The 19,649-nt window shown below is 40.7% G+C and overlaps 1 pseudogene; it reads left to right on the top strand.

Annotated features, from left to right (window-relative positions):
- Window positions 1-219: 219 nt before the first annotated feature.
- Window positions 220-18,565, top strand: LOC149074098 (cell division cycle protein 23 homolog; annotated as a pseudogene).
- The last annotated feature ends 1,084 nt before the right edge of the window (window positions 18,566-19,649 follow it).

Here is a 19,649-nt window from a genome sequence, read left to right as displayed (position 1 = left end):
TCTGACTTTATCAATGTTATTACCCCTATCTTCTGGCCGGTCATAGAGGGAGAACCATCTGTAGTTAGGCAACATATCTGCCATAAGTCCAACTCAGATTCGGCCAATGTTTCTGCCAAACTTGAATATAAGTTGAAACTTCATGTGGTATCCTTAAGTGCAGCAACACTAGCTAACTCCTCAACAATTTTTAAGTTTTTGTCAATACCACGAATGAAAATGGCCGTTTTTACGGTACCTGTTGCATCTGGTGATTCATCCATAGCTACTGAGCAAAACAAAAATTCTTCATATTTGAATTTGAAGGTCTTGAATACATCTGCTAACAGATCCTCCACACATCTTGCTACTCTCACACCAGACAAACTAATGTTTGAAACAGCTTGAGCCTGTGATGGGCAAAACACATCAACTGCAAGGCTTCCCACGTTTCGCAATTTTTTCTGCTATTATATAGCTAACACAAACACTATTTTCAGACTGTTCTCATTTCTTCCAAAGAATAATGAATGTTGACAGTTCATTGACCTTTTCACTTTGAAAATGTCCCTCCAATCCAGAATACTTCACACTATGGTTGGTATCGTAATGTCTGTTAATAGTGTATTTTTTCATCATGGCTACGCTCTGATTGCAACTGAGACAGATGATGGAAATTCCGTTCATTTCTGCTTTCTCCCACTCAAGGTGGATAAGATGCACTCGAAGTTATATATGGTGAAGTGTATGGTGTGGTTCCTTTTGCATTAAAGGCCTTATTTATTAAGAAGTTAAATACAATGATCAGCCTGTCCTTGTTATAAGTCCATATGAAGCTGGGTGCCGGTTTTTTTTTTTTTGAAATCTTCGTTTTACCCTATTTTTGAATGATATTGCATCAATCGATAAAATGTTTTGGCGGGCCATGGGTTGAAGACCCCTACTTTAAAATATAATAAAAGTTTTCATCAATCATTTAAATTTATAATGAAAAACAAATTTAGGCTAATTTATCCACTGTTATGTCTTCCAGGAACTCAAGCAGAGCAACAGATTTAAAGTAAAGTTTTCTTAGTTAAAAGGTTTAAATTAAAAATTTAATTGAATTAAGACCCTTTACCGTATTCTCCATCGTGTTATTTTTTCAGTTAAATATGCAGTACAGATCGTTAAAATCACTGCCAGACACAGATCCAGGGTGACGTGTCATAAGGGGCATTTTAGTATGAGTGAAGGTCGTTATATGACAGTACATTATATATTTTATGGGACAACCATCATTTTCCTATATTTTTGTTTCCAAGCCTAATTCTCCCCCCCCCCCCACTCGCATCTACTCTGGATGTAAGAGGCATAAATGTGAAATTTATACCAACATCAAATCACTATTCAATTTCAACAAAACATTTTGAAGTAAAAGAAAAATCATCCTGATATAATGATTAGAGAGAGAAAGTAAGATATAATATAATGATAATATATAATATAATATAATAAGATATAATGATTAGCAAGCAGTAAGTACAGCTGAGCAAGACCAGTGTGCACTTTGATATTACTTTTAATATCACGCATATAACTTTAAATAAACACTGTTTTTCAATGTTTTAGTTTGTTATAAATGTTATTTCTACTTCACATCTTATATTTTATGTGTGATTGTGAAGCAGGTACTGTATTTAGGACAATGCTTGTCCAAAACCCTGCCAAATCTGTCAGAACACTTCTTTAGAAACAACATTATATTGAAGGTACCAAATATTCAGTCAGTTATAATTATTGCATTATTATGAAACTGACATAAATATTTTTTATTAGTTAACATTATAATGATGCAAATAAATATCAATGGTAATGTTTATTTAATGCTGTATTAAAAACTCGGCCACCTCGTTGGGCATTTTGCCTGTTGTGGCGTTATATTTGCATTAAATTGTTCTATTTTTGACTTTTCAAACTTTTTTTTAAAGTGAACTTCCTATTTTACATTCTCAATTTTAAATTAATAAAAAAAATTAACTTTAAATGAAGGAAAATATCTGAACAAAATGGGGCCACTATGTGTAGCCCATGACTAACAGAACACAATTTCACAAACACAGGTTGTTTCTATAAGATGATAAATGACTTCAAGACCCAAAATATTTGTTAAATTTAAATTGTTGCTCTTATGAGGCTAGAAGAAAATATGTCATTGAATAAATTCAAGCTATATACACTGCTGGCCACCGTAAATGCAACACCCTGAAGGAAGCATGCAAATAATATGAAATTTACAACATGTATTAGCGGAGGTGAGATATGCAAATGATTAGAATTTCAGCGCAGACGCACATCACGCACGCCTGTGGCGCCACTTCAAAGCGCTATTTAAGGCTTGGAGATTTCGACGATTTGAAGTACGGCAATTGTGTTTTTCTTGTGGTTTTTTCAAAAAAACGATCAATTATGCCTCGTAGAAAACAGCGATCATCTTTTGATCAAGTATCCGAGTTCGACAGAGGAAGGATAGTGGCCTACCGAGATTGTGGATTATCTTTCAGGGAAATCGGTAGTCGTGTTGGACGAAACCAAACAACTGTAATGCGGATATGTGATCGTTGGATGCAGGAGGGTACGACGGACCGACGTGTTCGAACAGCTGCGTTATGCACCGCCACACTGGTCCTGCACCGGGTATTATGGTATGGGGCGGTATTGGATATCACTCTCGCACTCCTCTAGTACGCATTGCCGGTACTTTAAAAAGCCAGCGCTACATCTCCGAGGTGTTGGAGCCAGTTGTCCTTCCTTACCTTCAGGGCTTGCCCACAGCCATATTTCAACAGGATAATGCGCGACCACACGTGGCACGCATTGTCCAAAGGTTCTTCGTCAATCGCCAGATTGAATTGCTTCCCTGGCCAGCTCGCTCTCCGGATCTTTCGCCGATAGAAAACATGTGGTCCATGGTTGCTCAACGATTGACCCAGATTACATCCCCTACTGCCACACCAGATCAACTTTGGCAACGCGTAGAAGCTGCTTGGTCTGCTGTACCCCAAGAACACATCCAAAGTCTCTTTGAATCAATGCCGAGGCGTGTGGCAGCGGTGATCTCCAACAATGGCGACTACTCTGGCTACTGATTTTGGCAAGAACCACACTTCACAGAAGTCTATAAATTTAATCATTTGATGCTTGGTCAACATGTTATCTACAAAATAAATATTGTTGCGATATCTCTTGTCTTTCTTGGTGTTGCAATTTGGGTGGCCAGCAGTGTATATACAATCCTATTGCATGGTGAACAGCAGTCAGAAAAAAACTGGAAGAAAAAGGCTTATCAAAAGACTGTTTAACACTAGAAAGGCGGATCGCGGGAGTATACCTGAAAAGAGGATGGGTTCTATATGACCCCATAGGTTTTTTTTTGCAATTTTCGGTGACCTTGACGTTTTAAATCGTGGTATATCATTTTTAAGACATAGAGTTATAACACAAAAATAAAGGGTGTGTGGCGTCATCTCTCGCCCCCTTACGCGCACCTCCTGATGTGTGGGTGGCAGAGGCGAAAAAAGGGGACAAGCGAACTGTTTTCCCTTGCGTGACCTACTTCTTCCTCAGAGTGTGTTGCTCTCGCGCAAGTGTATAGTTTCTCCTTTTTTATAATGTGAAATTACTTATAATATTGTTAACCGATGTAAATAGTTTTCTAAAATTAAATGAACTTAAATAGTATCAACCGTTTCATCAATTGGAGTCAGAATACATTTCATCCACAATGTGTGCCATTTCTCTACAGTGGTGACCCGGGCGGGCATGATAATATTGAGCTATGGTTCTCGAATTTAGAATCGCAATTTTCTATCGCGTCCATTACGTCATCTGAAACTAAATTCCATTATGTCGTCACCTCCCTCGATAGTGAACTCGCGACGTACGTCGCTGATATCATCACTAATCCTGCGTGGGATGATCCTTATGCGGTAATAAAAGCACGTTTGATCAGTCAATTCGCAGAATCGGAAACTGCTCGTATTCGTACTCTACTTTCCGATATGACATTAGGTGACCAGAAACCTTCACAGTTGCTACATAAAATGACCCAACTGGCTTCTAAGAGACTCTCCGATGATGTTCTCAAAATGCTTTGGCTACAACGCCTGCCAGTAACAGCACAACAGATTCTGTCAGCGAGTACCGACAAATTAGATGGCTTGGCAACTGTGGCTGATAAAATTGCGGAAGTCTCACAAATGACACCTTCTGTTTCTTCTATCCATAAAGATTCCGATGATAGAATTAGTAAATTGGAAGCTCGCATTGTGGATTTAACTGAAATGGTTAACAAACTTTCGCATGGTATTAGATCGCGATCTAGGGAGCGCAACCAACGCGCAAAATCACCATCGCGGAAAAAATTTACAAAATGCTGGTTTTACTACAAATTTGGAGATAAAGCTCATAGGTGCATTCCACCATGTGATTTCCAGGGAAACTAGTCAGCTCGCAGCTTTATGCGACGAAATCTGCGGGTGAGACTCATAGTCGCTTATTCATTATGGATCAAAATTCAGGTCTCAAATTTTTGGTCGACAGCGGCGCTACAGATTCAGTTCTTCCTGCTACTGGAAATCTCAAACCTGCTTCGAATAAAAATGTTACGTTATTCGCAGCAAACGGTTCGGAAATTAACACCTATGGAACGCGCGTATTGAACTTAGATTTAGGATTTCCACGAAAATTTCGGTAGACTTTCATTATTGCTGACGTATCAAGACCCATTTTGGGAGCGGATTTTCTCGAACGTTACGGACTTCTACTCGACATCAAAAATAATCTGTTGATTGATCGCATCAGTTCAGACAGCGTTCGTGGTAAACATACATCCCATCCTAGCACGGGCATAACAGCAATAACTGGTAACACGAAATATCACGCGTTACTATCAAAGTTTCCTAATCTAACTAATTCTTCTACCAATGTTGTTCCGAAGGATAATGATACCACACATTGCATCACAACTCAAGGTCCTCCAATTTTTTAACGAGTTCGTAGACTGCCACCTGATAAATTAACAGCAGTTAAGAGAGAATTTGAGGAATTGGTGGATCAAGGAATTTGTCGCCCTTCTAAAAGCTCGTGGGGCAGTCCAATTCACTTGGTACCAAAAAATAACAGTGAATGGCGAATATGCGGTGACTACCGACGATTAAATGCCATTACAGAACCTGACAGGTATCCAATACCACATATTCAGGATTTTGCAGCTGAACTACACGGCAAATCAATTTTCAGTAAAATTGATTTAAAACGTGCATATCATCAAATTCCTGTAGAACCTTGCGACATTCCTAAAACAGCCGTCATAACACCCGTAGGTTTATTTGAGTATTTATACATGCCTTTTGGGTTACGGAATGCTGGACAAACTTTTCAAAGATTCATACATGAAACTTTGAGAGGACTTCAATGTTTTGCATATCTCGACGACATTCTCGTCGCCTCTACCGACGCTGAAACTCACTTGTCTGATTTGGAAGCAGTTTTTACAAGGCTGAATGAAAAAGGTCTTATTTTAAATCTTGAGAAGTGCATATTTGGTGTTCAAGAACTACCATTTCTGGGTTGCTTAATTTCAAAAGAGGGTATTAAACCCGCACCCGAAAAAGTCTTAGTTCTTACAAATTATCCAAAACCAACATCAGCTCGAGCATTACGACGTTTTTTAGCTATGATTACCGCCGATTCATTCCCAAGGTAGCTTTGCAACAACTACATCTGTATGATCTCATTAAGGGTCGTAAAAAGAATGATTCTACCCCCCTTCAATGGACTGAGCAAACTAACAATGCTTTCGAAATCTGTAAGCAATCAATTGCAGACGCAGCCTTGTTAGCTCATCCAAATCCAGATGGTAAACTGTCCTTACTCGTTGATGCATCCGATTTGGGTATTGGCGCAGTGTTGCAACAAAATGTTAGTAATAAATCAGAGCCATTAGGATTTTTTTCTCATCGTTTAACACCTGCTGAGAGCAAATACAGCACATACGATAGAGAACTGTTAGCGGCATATTGTGCTCTAAAGCATTTCAGTTTCACTCTTGAAGGTAGATTGTTTACAATTTTTACAGATCATCGTCCGTTGACCTTTGCTATGCAGCAAAAGCATGATAAAAATTCTCCTCGTCAACAGCGACAGTTAGACTTCATCAGTCAATTCACTACCGGTATCCGTTTCATTTCTGGTGACAAGAACTGTGTGGCTGATGCATTTTCACGCTTAGAGCAAATAGAAATGCCCAGTGACATAGATTATGCAGAACTCGCGGAGGCACAGAAACTTGATGAAGAACTTCAGCACTTTCAAACCAATAATTTTGACCTCTGGAACTCCACCATTGCATTGCGACGTCTCAACTGGACATGTACGCCCGTACGTTCCCAGAGACTTTCGGAAATCAGTGTTCCAGACCATTCACAATCTAGCTCACTCTGGTCCCCGACCAACTACTGCCGCAATAACGAAACGCTACATATGGAAGTCTTTGAAAAAGGACTGTTCACAGTGGTGTAAAGAATGCATGGAGTGCCAACGATCTAAAATCAGCCGTCACACTAAATCTCCAATGGGATCTTTTCCCTTACCTAGTGATAGATTTAGATTGTATTGGATTTTGAATTTATTGGCGCAAGGACCAATTTGGTCAAACTGCGCCAAAGCAAGACAAAAATAAGAAAGATGTCCTTTTGTCATGTCAAAAAACTAAAACATAAAAAGGAACATGAAACATAAAACAATGACACGAATTGTAAAAACTATAATTTGTCATAAAAACCAATGGCTTTGATGAATTTAAAAATGCGAGATGCATCGCTATGGTCATTTAAAATGTCATGAAGTGAAAGATGACTATGACCAAACGCGGTCGTAAAATGATGACGATGGTGTGAACAAGTAAAAGCATGAGCAATGGTTAATGGACTTTGACAATGTGGGCACTGTGGCTGACTCTCTCGTAATAAAAGATATGATTGTGTGATACGACTGTGTCCTATGCGCAACCGGGCAAGCAGAACTTCCTCCTTTCGGTTAGTTCTGCAGCTCGAACGCCAATGGCCAAGTGTGGGCTTGATGGCATGAAGTTTATTATTTATCTGATGATTCCAATGATCCTGCCAGCGGTGATGCATCACTTCCCGGAGGATTGAGAAGTGGTCACTGGCAGGTACCAAAAGGTTATTGTCAATGTTAGTTGTTGTTCGAGCTGCGGTGTCTGCTTTTTCGTTGCCCGGTATTCCTACATGACCTGGTACCCAGTAAAATTTTACTGTGGTACCATGATGAATGAGGTAATGCAGTTCATGAAAAATGGCATGGATGAGTGTGAAACGTACAGGAACACAGTGCTTGTAATGCGCTGAGAGAGTCGCTATAGATGATGCATCGTCGGTGGCGTTTGCGTCGTATATGACGTAGAGCCTGAAGGATTGCGTACAGTTCTGCCGAATATATAGTGAATGTGTCCGGAAGTTTGAAAGATGTCTCCTCACAGCAGATGTAGGCACAACCGACATGCCCAGGGCTCTTGGAGCCGTCGGTATATATGGGGAAGTACCTGTTGTACCTACCCCTGTGCCTAAAGAATATCTGTCGATATATGACATCTGCTGTGGTGGCTCTAGGGTATAATGATAATGAAAGAGAGACATCTGGCAGAGAATGCTCCCATGGTGCCAGTTGCCAAGCAACTGGGGCCACACGACTGATGTCTAATTCTAGTTCTTCCACAAGTGCCCTCATACGAAGACCGTAAGATGGAACACATGAAGGTCGCGCAGCAAATAGTCTATGAAATGACGGATTAAAAATGACACGATGAAGTGGATGATCTGGAAAAGACTTCATCTTGATATAATATTTCAAAGAAAGTTGCTGGCGTCTTGATGTCAGTGATGGCTCGTTGCATTCGACATAGAGGCTTTCCATGGGAGAAGTTCGGAAAGCTCCAGAGCAAATGCGGAGAGCGAGATGATGAATTGGGTCGAGCACACTCAGATAACTCCGAGGTGCTGACCCGTATACAATGGAGCCGTAGTCAAGCTTTGATCTTATTAGAGCTTTATACAAGTGAATGAGTGACTTACGGTCTGCTCCCCACGATGTAGACGAGATGACCTTCAAGAGGTTCATCGTCTTCATGCAACGAGCTCTTAATTGCGCAATTTGAGGTTTGAAAGTGAGTTTCTTGTCAAATGTGATGCCGAGGAATTTAGTATTTTCTACAATAGGTATTAGATTGTTATTGAGAAACAATTGTGGGTCATCATGTAGGTCTCGACGCCGACAAAAGTGCATAGCAACAGTCTTGTCAGCGGAGAATGAAAAGCCGTTATTATGAGCCCACTTGCTAATCTTGTTGAGAGCGGTTTGTAATTGTCTCTCGGCTGACCTCATATTCACTGATTGGTAAGATATCAACAGATCATCCACGTAGAGTGCGCCAGTGACAGACAACGGGAGTTGGTTCAACACCCCGTTGAGTCTTAAAATAAAAAGTGTTACACTTAAAATGCTACCTTGAGGTACACCTTGTTCTTGAATTTGGGGAGCTGATAACGTGCTTCCGATCCGTACCTGAAAGATGCGGCGAGCAAGAAAGTTCTTAATGAAAATGGGCAAGTTGCCCCGCAAGCCGCTATTATGGAGGTCGGAAAGAATTCCGTGCCTCCAAGTACGGTCGTAGGCCTTTTCTATGTCGAAAAATATGGCTAGCATATGCTCCCTCTTCACAAATGCTTGTCTTATTGATGTCTCAAGGCGTAACAAATTGCATGTTGTGGACCTGAACCGTCTAAAGCCGCTTTAATGTTTAGATAAAATATTGTTAACCTCAAGGTAGTGCATAAGGCGATAGTTGACCATGCGTTCCATGAGCTTACATAGACAACTGGTCAAAGCAATAGGTCTGTAACTGTTAGGTTGCAGAGGATTTTTGCCAGGCTTCGGGAATGCAAGAACAATGGCTGCTCGCCAGGTGTCAGGAAATGAGTGATTGACCCAGATCCGATTAAATAATATGAGTAAATGTGAGAGTGATTCTGGTGAGAGATGCCGAATCATGGAATAATGAATGGCATCGGGCCCTACAGCTGAGTCAGGACTTCGCTGCAAGGCCGTCGTCAGTTCATGAAGGGTGAACAATGAGTTGTATCCCTCCGGTGTAAAAGGCCGGAAGGTGTACGATGTACGTTCGGCTGATGATTTAATGGGATGAAACGATGGGGGATAATTCGCATCACTGGAGACAGTGGCGAAATGGGCGGCGATGGTATCCGCAATATCCCTCACATCGCTGATGATAGTGCCATTGGTGTTTAAAATGGTGATTGGATGAGACTGATAATGACCATTGATTTTTCGGATCCGGTCCCAAATGACTTTCGATGAAGTAGATGAATTGATTCCCGTCGTAAACTTTTGCCAGGACTCGCGTTGAGCCTGGCGCCTGGTTCTTCTCGCTATCGCCTTTGCTTTTAAAAACGCCAACTTGTTGTCATGGGTAGGATACCGCCGGAACCTACTCCACGCTTTCTTTTGTGCTTTAATCGTAAGATTACATGCGTGGTTCCACCAAGGTTTAGGAAATTTAGGAAGTTTCGAGGAGACTTTGGGTATTGTTTCATTTGCTGCAGAGATGATACAACTGGTCACAAGGTCGACACAGTGGTCGACGTCGGGTTGCGAAACCATATCCTCCGTGATTTCTGCCCATCGGGCGGCCACAAGCTTCCACCGAGGAGGACCCTCAGGTATGCTATGGCTTCGATCAAGGCACTTAACCACCAGAGGAAAATGATTGCTCCCGTGGAGGTCCGGATCAACCGACCAGGACCAGTTGGGCAAGAGTGAGGGTGAACATAAGGATAGATCTATTGCAGTGAAACTATTGTTTGGGGCATGAAAATGAGTGAAACTGCCATCATTCATGATGGCGAGGTCCATGTCTTCTAACAGCCGTTCAACCATTTCGCCACGTGGGGTGTTGCTGTTAGAACCCCATATCAGGTTATGTGCATTGAAGTCTCCAAGAAGAAAAAATGGTGGAGGTAATTGATCAATCAGATCTTCTAGATCTCTCTGTAAGATGGTGTCATTTGGTGGCAAATAAATAGAACAGATGGTAATTCTTAGGGCTGTAGAGATTTCCACCGCGATGGCTTGCAGGTTCGTGCGCAGCGTTAGAACGCGCGACGACACATGATGTGGAACCAGCAGAGCAACACCGCGGCAGGCTCTACTCCCGTCATCGTAGTCAATACGGAACAGGGAATGTCGCCTGATGTTCCATGTCTCCGAGGGCTTCGTGAAAGTTTCCTGGAGTGCCACGCAAACAGGATGATAACGATTGATCAAATCCTTGAGATCTTCGTAATTGGATCTAAGACCACGAATGTTCCATTGAATTATGTTGGCCATAAATTTCAATTTCAAATAGAAGTAGACGGTTCAAGGTCCTTAAATTTATTCCGGTCAATCTTGCGGCGGGTAGTACCGGATTCTGTAGTATTGTCAAGATCCATGTCACCAATCGATGTCTCATCGATAAGTGACAAATTTTTAACGGTGGGATGTGTCAAAGCTCTCTGTATGGCTTTTTTGGAATACCCCGTCTTGAAAGGTTTCTTTTTTGTTTTATTTCCAGAACTAATTTTCGGTTTGGTACCAGTAGATATTTTGAATGTGTTTGCTGTTGCTTTTCCCCCTTCTTCTTCGGAGGTAGTGGACTCCCTCCGGAATCCAGCGGAGCAACAGCAGCCACAACTATTGCATGGTTGATTGGATGAAGTTTGAGTGGATGTGTTAGCAATTGGTTCGGTCTGAGTTGTAATAGAAACTTTTGTTACACTGTTAATCTTGTTAGTAGTCGGTGATTGTGAAGTCGTATTGGCGTACGATTTACCAACTATTGGAGCTTGGTTAGATGTTATGCGACGACGTGCTTCGATATACGAGATGTTATTAAGGACCTTGATCTTCTGGATCTCTTTTTCTTCATTCCATTTCGGACACTTCCTGTCAAATGCGGGGTGAATGCCACCGCAATTGACGCACTTGAATGATGTTGAAGTGCAGTTGTCCGAAATGTGGTCCTTCTTACCGCATTTCGCGCAGGTGGGTTGACTTCGGCACGCCGTTCGTGAGTGACCGAATTTCTGGCAGTTGAAACATCTTACGGGGTTAGGTATGTATGGGCGGATTTTGAGACTATAATAGCCTATCTTAATATCTTTCGGCAATGTCGGTGATGAGAATGTCAGAATTATGTTACGTGATGGAGCTAAATTGCCATCTTTGCGGCTCATGATATGTTTGGCAGATGTTACGCCTTGAGACGCCAGCTCCTCTGTTAGTAGTTCTTCATCCATATTAATCAAGTTAGTATCTGAAATCACACCACGTGAATAATTCAACGTGGGATGGATTTTGACTATTATTGGAATGTCTCCGAGAGATGTGAGCTTTTGAACGAGTTCGGATTGTTTAGGTGTGTTAGTTTCAATGAGAAGGTCTCCTGAACGAAGAGCCTTCACTGATTTTAATGTGCCTATTGCGCCATAGAGAGCTTTGTCTATTATGAATGGTGACACTTTGGCCAGTGGTTTATCAGTGTCAGTACAATGCAGGAAAAAAAATGAAACAGTAGGAGCAGGATCAGTGACAACAGTTTCGCTCATAGCAGTTCTTTGACGTTTTGGTGCATTTTGATTTTTCCCTATTTTGGAGATAATGTGTTCGGCCCCTACCGACCATGCCCACCATGGAGCCCTACAAGGGGACGCGCACACGTAACCGATGAAGGTTAGTAGCAACGCCAGGTTAGGTAGGAGCTATACACCACCGAAGCAGGCGAGCAGACGCGTTCAAGATCCAAGATCGCCGTGAAGCAGCACCAACAAACCTCAACGACGTCCGGCAGGCCCGGCCCCTCTACCTGCCCAGTAGTGTAACCCCTTTAGCCACCGAGGCGACCAGCCGATTGACCCAGACGAGGCTAATCCAGGCCTCCCGTTTCGGCTGAATCCGAGGCCAAAGCTAGCGCATCAGGCTAACCAGGATCCCCATCTCCAGCCTTACGGGTCTCCACGCACGGCAAACACGCAGGTAGACAGCGTCCCGGATGGAGCATACGCTAGAAGCAATGCCCCATCCGGGAGGACCCCTCCCCGCCTGAGCGGGGCCCACAATGAGGGGTTGGACACAAAAGACAAAAACATGTACAGGACAAAACGAGACGCAAGACATGTACTGCAAGATGTGTCGAAATAAACATGTAATTTGGGCTATTGAAGGTGAAGTATATGAGCACAAAAAGCGATGACAATGACGTGTGATAGATTTGGCGTTACCCAGGGTGCACCACGAGGAGGCCTATCACATTACACCCCGTGATAGATTTAGCCATGTGCATCTTGATATCGTTGGACCTCTACCTCCATCACAAGGATATTGCTACCTTCTCACCTGCATTGATCGTTTCACTCGCTGGCCAGAGGCTATTCCGTTGAAAGATCAATCAGCGCAAACAGTGGCCGAAAATTTCTTTTCAGGTTGGGTAGCCAGATTTGGTGTACCAAATGTCATCACGACAGATCAAGGTCGCAATTTAGAAAGTTATCTTTTCTCAGCTTTGGCCAAATTCATGGGAACGAAAAAGAATAGAACTACTGCTTACCATCCTTCAGCCAATGGGATGATCGAACGCTTCCATAGACAGCTGAAAGAAGCTCTAAATTGCAGTTTGACCTTTACCGAGAGATGGACCGAGAAATTACCAGCGGTCATGCTCGGCATTCGAACTGCACTCAAGGAAGACTTTCCCAGCTGAACTAGTATATGGTACTAATCTCCGCTTGCCTGGAGAGTTTTTTCTTTCTTTTTCAAGTCCGAAATCGCAGAAGCAGACCCTACATAACCTGAGTTAGCACTTCTAACAGATTCGACCGAAACCTGCTTCAGATCACAGCTCGAAGTCAGTCTTCGTCCATGATGACCTACCCAAAGCTTCGCACGTTTTCGTCCGCCACCCACTGCAACAGCCATACGCTGGTCCATTCGCAGTTCTTGGGAGGAAGCCAAAATTTTTCCAGCTTCAGATGGGGTCAAGCAAAAAGTGGATCTCCATTGATCGATTGAAACCGGCCCATATGCTTCAAGAATCGCCTGCGACTCCAGCGAAGTCGCTCCGATCTGCCATTAAATCGTCCACAACTACAAGATCCGGTAGACGCGTATGTTTTCGCTTTCCACTACCATGAAGTTGTGGACTGGTGGGGGAGTCCTGTGGCGTCATCTCTCGCCCCCTTACGCGCACCTCCTGATGTGTGGGAGGCAGAGACGAAAAAAGGGGACAAGCGAACTGTTTTCCCTTGCGTGACCTACTTCTTCCTCAGAGTGTGTTGCTCTCGCGCAAGTGTATAGTTTCTCCTTTTTTATAATGTGAAATTACTTATAATATTGTTAACCGATGTAAATAGTTTTCTAAAATTAAATGAACTTAAATAGTATCAACCGTTTCATCAATTGGAGTCAGAATACATTTCATCCACAATGTGTGCCATTTCTCTACAGGTGAAACCACTGACCTGTTGATATATGTTGTTTTTATCTAGCACTTGAAGCATTCTGTACAAATCACCTCTCTCGATGCACATTTGCAGCCCACTGGTTTTTTGTATTGAGGCCATCTGTTGAATATCTATGGTTTGCAGTTATCTTGACTTTCTCATTTATGTTATCAATGTTGTTTTATTTTTTTTGTATATTTCGAAGCTAGACATTAAACACATCCCTTTTTTTCCCCATAAGCTATCTTTATCAATCTGATGGACAATGTAGGAGATCAGAAAGTGTACCTAGAGTGGAGACATAGAATGTAAAACAAAAAGACCATTCAGTGCTTGGACTATGATAACGAGTGTTTGATCACCATCTGATAAAACTGAAAGAAATTTTTGTACCAGTATGTTGTAACTTTCATGATTTTAATATGTAAGCCATGTAGGCAAATGTATAGAAAAAATAAAAATAGTCATACAATCAATCTCCTGTCTCCGTTCAGTTATTTACGGAAATTCTAAAGATTTTTTCATAGGTCATAAAAAAAATTATATTGAAGCATCCTTTTTAGAATCGCAGTCGTTTTTAAAATGTTGAGGCTTTCTAGTCCTGCACTCTTTCTAAACAGTAAATAGTCATTAATGGGCCAAAGCGTTTTTCTTAATATCTTGACATACTAAAAACATTTAAATTCATCAAATTTATGTTAACTATTCCCAATTTTACGAATATACACCCTTTTTTCAAGTGGGTCACCATATTAAATTTCATATAAAATAGACTTTGGTAGCTCTCATAAAATTTATTTTTTTTTATTCTGTCAACCTGATATTTTTAAAGAAAAATTAGTTATTTAAATTTTAAGCAGTCTTTTGTTTCATAAATTAATTTGTATTGGTTAAAAAAAAAGACTTTTTGTTCATTTTCTTTTATTCTGTTTGAGTAACTTAGATATTTTCTTCATTTGTAGTGCAACTCTTACAATTGCTGAAAGAATTCCTGTAACCTTCCAGACCATTCTTGTAACCTTTTACATGTAATCATGACTAGCAAAGGACCTGTAGGTGTGGCTGATCAATTGAATTATCTTGTTCAATGGTTTTTAGAATACAGTGAAATGCAGAAAGATGATTTCCTTCAAGGTTTAATGCAAACATGTACTTCTAGTAATGTTAATGTTGTATCTGATTATGTGAATCATTTGCAGGGCTATGAATGTCCTCCAAGCATTTTTCAGTATCGCATGAAACTGTTTCGTGAATGGTTTGTAAGCTGAAGTGATGAAGACAAAATTGATTGTTTGGAGAGATTGGATGAAAAACTTGTTAAAGGGTTTCGCAAAGACCTATTTGACCCCACCTGTGATTAGTAATTACTTGCTGATTGTTGTACTCTTACAGATATTATTTTTAAAATCAGTAATGCATTCCAGCAATTCATCTAACAATTTTAAAGTTGATAGGTGATTTTTTGTTAAAAAGATATTTCTACATTATTCGTGGTCATTGCCAAAGAACATTTTTATATTGGTTTATTGCAGTATAGTTATCAAAAAGACTTTACAAATGTTTTCCATATTCATTTGCATTACAGATTGTTTTACTATTTCATTTCATTAAATATTGTCTTGACTGTAACTGTTTTTACAGCAGCTGAACATTAATATACACTGGTGAAATAAATTAAGAGAATTTGCATATTTTATCGAATTTCATGAACTGAACTGAATGTAAAACCGCTGCTTCTAGACAAAAATGTAAATCTTGTACGTCAAATACGTAAGCGTACACGGAGCCAGTAGAGAAACAGGCTTTATAAGTGCGCGTAAGTTAAGACGCATTTCGTTCGCTAGCACACCTCGGCGAATTTCTTGGTGTTATTTTGCAGCAATTGGTTAATTTCAAATTGTAACAGTAAAAATGAGTAACCACCAACGTTTAGATGATGGAATGAGGTGGCGAATAGTGGGGAGGCTAGAAGCAGGCCAATCTCAAGTCCAGATTTGTAGAGAGTTCAATTTAACGCCCAGCGTCGTGTGTAACTCATGGAAACAGTTCCAGGATACCGGATCCATCGAGAGAAAGCCTGGGCAAGGTCATCCAAGAGCCATGACAGCCAGAGAAGATCGCCATTTATCGATTATAGCGAGGCGTAACAGGAGTGCTACAGCTTCTCAGCTCTCTCGTGACTCGTATGCAGCCACAGGAACCCGTGTATCAAGGGTGACTGTTTCCAAAAGACTTCATGAGAGAGGGTTGTTTGCAAGAAGACCTGCTGTTTGCTGCGTCCCGCTCACTTCTACGGACAGGAGAATCCGTTTATCATGGTGCATAGAGATTGGGCGACCGTTCTCTTCACTGATGAGTCCCGGTTCAGCCTAAGCACCAATTCTCGCCGTACGTTCATATGGAGAGAACCAGGAACCTGCTACCTACCCTCCAATGTCCGCGAAATCGACCATTATGGCGAAGGAGGTTTAATGGCAGGCAGGGGCGTAGCCAGAAATTTCGTTCCGGGGGCAAAAGTGACAGAACAATGGATTTGGCAACCTTTTCCCCTTTTTTCGGTCATTTTCCTCACATTTCGGGGGGAGGGGGGGACCAGACCCCCAAGTCCCCCCCCTCGCGGGCAGGCATCATGTTGGATGGCCGCACACCTCTCGATGTCTTTGAAAGAGGCACTGTGGCCGGTGTGAGGTATAGAGATGAGGTCTTGAAGCCCTATGTTCACCTTTTCAGGGGTGCAGTTGGCCCTGAGTTCATTTTAATGGACGATAACGCGAGGCCACATAGAGCTCTTTTGCTCGACGATTTTCTAGAGAGTGAGGATATTCGCCGGATGGATTGGCCAGCCAGATCTCCAGACCTTAACCCTATAGAGCATGTCTGGGACGGGCAATTGCAACTCGCAACCCTCCTCCAGGAACCATCCAGGGAATGAAAACAGCGTTGCTGAACGAGTGGGATCAATTGTCACAGGAAATGATAAACTGCCTTATTTCAAGTATGAAATCACGCTGCGAAACCTGTATATCTGTAAGAGGGGACCATACATACCCCCCTATTAACCCATTTTTTTTGTTTATTCTGCAACCGCTGTTTCATACCTTCCGACTTCAATGAGTGTTATGCACGATCATGCGTGTGTATTACAATTATTGAATGGTTATTTGTTTTGTATTGTATCAATGTACGTACATATCGAATTTCATTAAAATCGGTACTGTAGTTCTAGAGATAATCGACCAAGTCTGCAAATTCTCTTAATTTCTTACACCAGTGTAATATCTGATTTTTAGAGCATTTGAATTACAGGATGGAGAGTGATTCGGCTGAAACAAATTTTTGTACTTCTGATGAAACAGAACATTTTATTCTTATTTCCAAAAAAAAAACTCTCAAAGGAAAAAATAAAATACTTTGAGGGAATAGGAAAAGACTGTATGCAAATTATGCATGATTGCACAATATGAGCTTTGCGATCTTCAGCCACGTGGGCTGCTGAATTATATAATTCTTTATGCAGCTACACTGATATTGTTTTCCTTCAGATATTGAAACTGAGCTTGTGTCATCAAAAGAATTATCGAATCAGCTGCTTGCAAAATCATATTTTGATAGCAAAGACTATCTCAGAGCATATTTTTTTTCTAGTAAGTGCAAGTCATCAGTTGGTAGATTCCTCTATTATTATAGCCTGTATTGTGCAGCTGAGAAAGAAGCATTAGATTCTACAGTAGATGTTACTTCACCTATTAATCAGTCAAGAAATGCCAATTTGAAGACTTTAAGAGCTCTACTTGAAAAGGTATATTTGAATCATACACTAGATGGGTATTGTCTGTATTTGTATAGAATTGTTTTGAAAAAATTACAACTAGAAAAGAAAGCCATGAATATTCTCTGAGAGGCAGTTCATTCACAACCTCTTAATTGGGATGCATGGCTGGAATTAGCCTCTCTCATAGTTGATGGAAAAACTTCGGAAAATTGACTTTTCCTTCTCATAAGATCAATTATTTTTTTCATATGCTAACACATATTTAGAGCTCCAAATGAATGAGGCGGCTTTGGAAATACACATCCAACTTTGTGAAAATGGCTTTGGTTGCAGTCCATATGTAATGAGTCAAATTGCCATTGCATATCACATGTGTAATTTCGACAAAGCAATCATGGTATTCAAAGACCTTTCACTAATTTATCCATATATGTTGGACACTTTGGATATATATTCAAATATCTTATAAGTCAAAGAAATGCAAAAAGAATTGAGTAATCTAGCTGGTAGAGCCTGTGATATTGATAGATACAGAGTAGAAACGTGTTGCATCATAGGAAATTTTTAGTCTGAAGAACCTTGCATGAAAAAGCAGTAATATATTTTCAATGAGCTCTCAAATTAAATCCTAATTATCTCTCTGCATGGACACTCATGGGACATGAATACATGGAAATGAAAAATGCTTCCTTTGCTATAAATGTCTACCAACAAGCCATTGCAGTGAATAAGAGAGAATATAGGGCTTGGTATGGCTTGGGTCTAACTTACGAATTGCTGAAAATGCATCATTATTGCTCATATTATTACAAACAGGCACAACTTTTGCGACCACATGATTCAAAAATGATGATAGCAGTTGGAGAAGTCAATGAAAAATTAGAGAAGAATGAAGAAGCTAAGAAGGGTTTTTGGAAAGCACATACTACACCTGCGCTGAAGACATGCACTTCTAAATTTGGCTAAAATATATTATAAATTAGGTGAATATGAACAAGCTGCAGCTACTTTCAAAGACTACGTGCGAGATGTTGAAACAAAAGATGTCCCTGACAAAGAAGATCTTAATATTGCTTATATGGTTCTTGCTCGTTATTATTTCAAAAAACGTGATCACAAAGCCATTCAATATGCTCAAAATTACCTAAAATACCATGAGGTCAGAGACGAAGCCGCATATACCGTATATACTCGTGTATAAGCCGACCCCCCCCCCACTTCAGGACCACCAAAACCGCAATAAATTGAAAACCCGTGTATAAGCCGACCCCCAAAAAATCCGTCCATATCGGAGAAAAAAATTCTTATATTTTCATGCAAAATGAATAGCTTGCGGATATTTACAATAGAAAATGATTCAAACTTTTTAATCCGTTCCTTCTGAGTGTCCAAGCTCATTGTAATCCATCAGATCATCACAGGGGGTGCGGCATCTTCGTTTTTATCCTCATCGTCACTTTCAAAAAGGATGATATCTTCAGTTCCGTCCATCGCATTGCTGATGCAGCACTTTTCGAAGGATCGGATGATAATTTCGGAGGAAACAGAATTCCACGCCTCATGTACCCTTTGGCACACTAGGCCAATGTCAGGTTTCTTCAAGGCACCACTTTTTGTAGTTTCTTTATCATCGGAACTCATCCATTCCATCCACAAATTCCTCAATTAGTCTTTGAAAGACTTATGCTCACATCTAAAGGCTGTACAATCGACGTTAGCCCACCTGGTATGAAAGCCAATGATGTTTTCAAATTCTTTGCCTCGGTTGACATTATCGGTTCTGTGGGATTTGAACATATCCCATACCAATAATGCCGGTTTCCCGAACTCTGCTATAAAAATGACTACTGATTTCGGGGGTCAATATTTTTTCATCAAAAACTGACCCGAGTATAAGCCGACCCCCCCCCTACTTGAGGAACGAATTTTTCCACAAAAAAAAACTCGGCTTATACACGAATATATACGGTATGTTAGAGCATAAAGATTTTTACAACAAGACTAATGGGAGAATGTTTTAATGTCACAGTGAATAACTGATTCCATTGATTTCAATCTGATATTTGACAGCTTTTAAATTGTTGAGCATGAGAGTTTTAATTTTTTTCTTTGAGCTAATATCAATATCTGAGATTAAAAAAAATTATCTCTATTACTTTTTCAAATTTATTTCCTTCTAATAGTAGTTCTTTTTTGTGTGACTATCAGTTTTATCTTGATATTTTAAAATGTTGATCACATTGGTGCCAAGAAAATTTTGCAATGGTCATTTTTACTTTTTACAG

The sequence above is a fragment of the Pholcus phalangioides genome, unplaced genomic scaffold (assembly GCF_987345545.1).
Source record: "Pholcus phalangioides strain wild (caught in Gottingen) unplaced genomic scaffold, Ppha-v1.0 ptg000017l_1, whole genome shotgun sequence".
NCBI classification, from domain to species: domain Eukaryota; kingdom Metazoa; phylum Arthropoda; class Arachnida; order Araneae; family Pholcidae; genus Pholcus; species Pholcus phalangioides.
The sequence above is the reverse complement of the archived record's forward strand: the minus strand, read 5'-3'. Positions and strand labels throughout refer to the sequence as shown.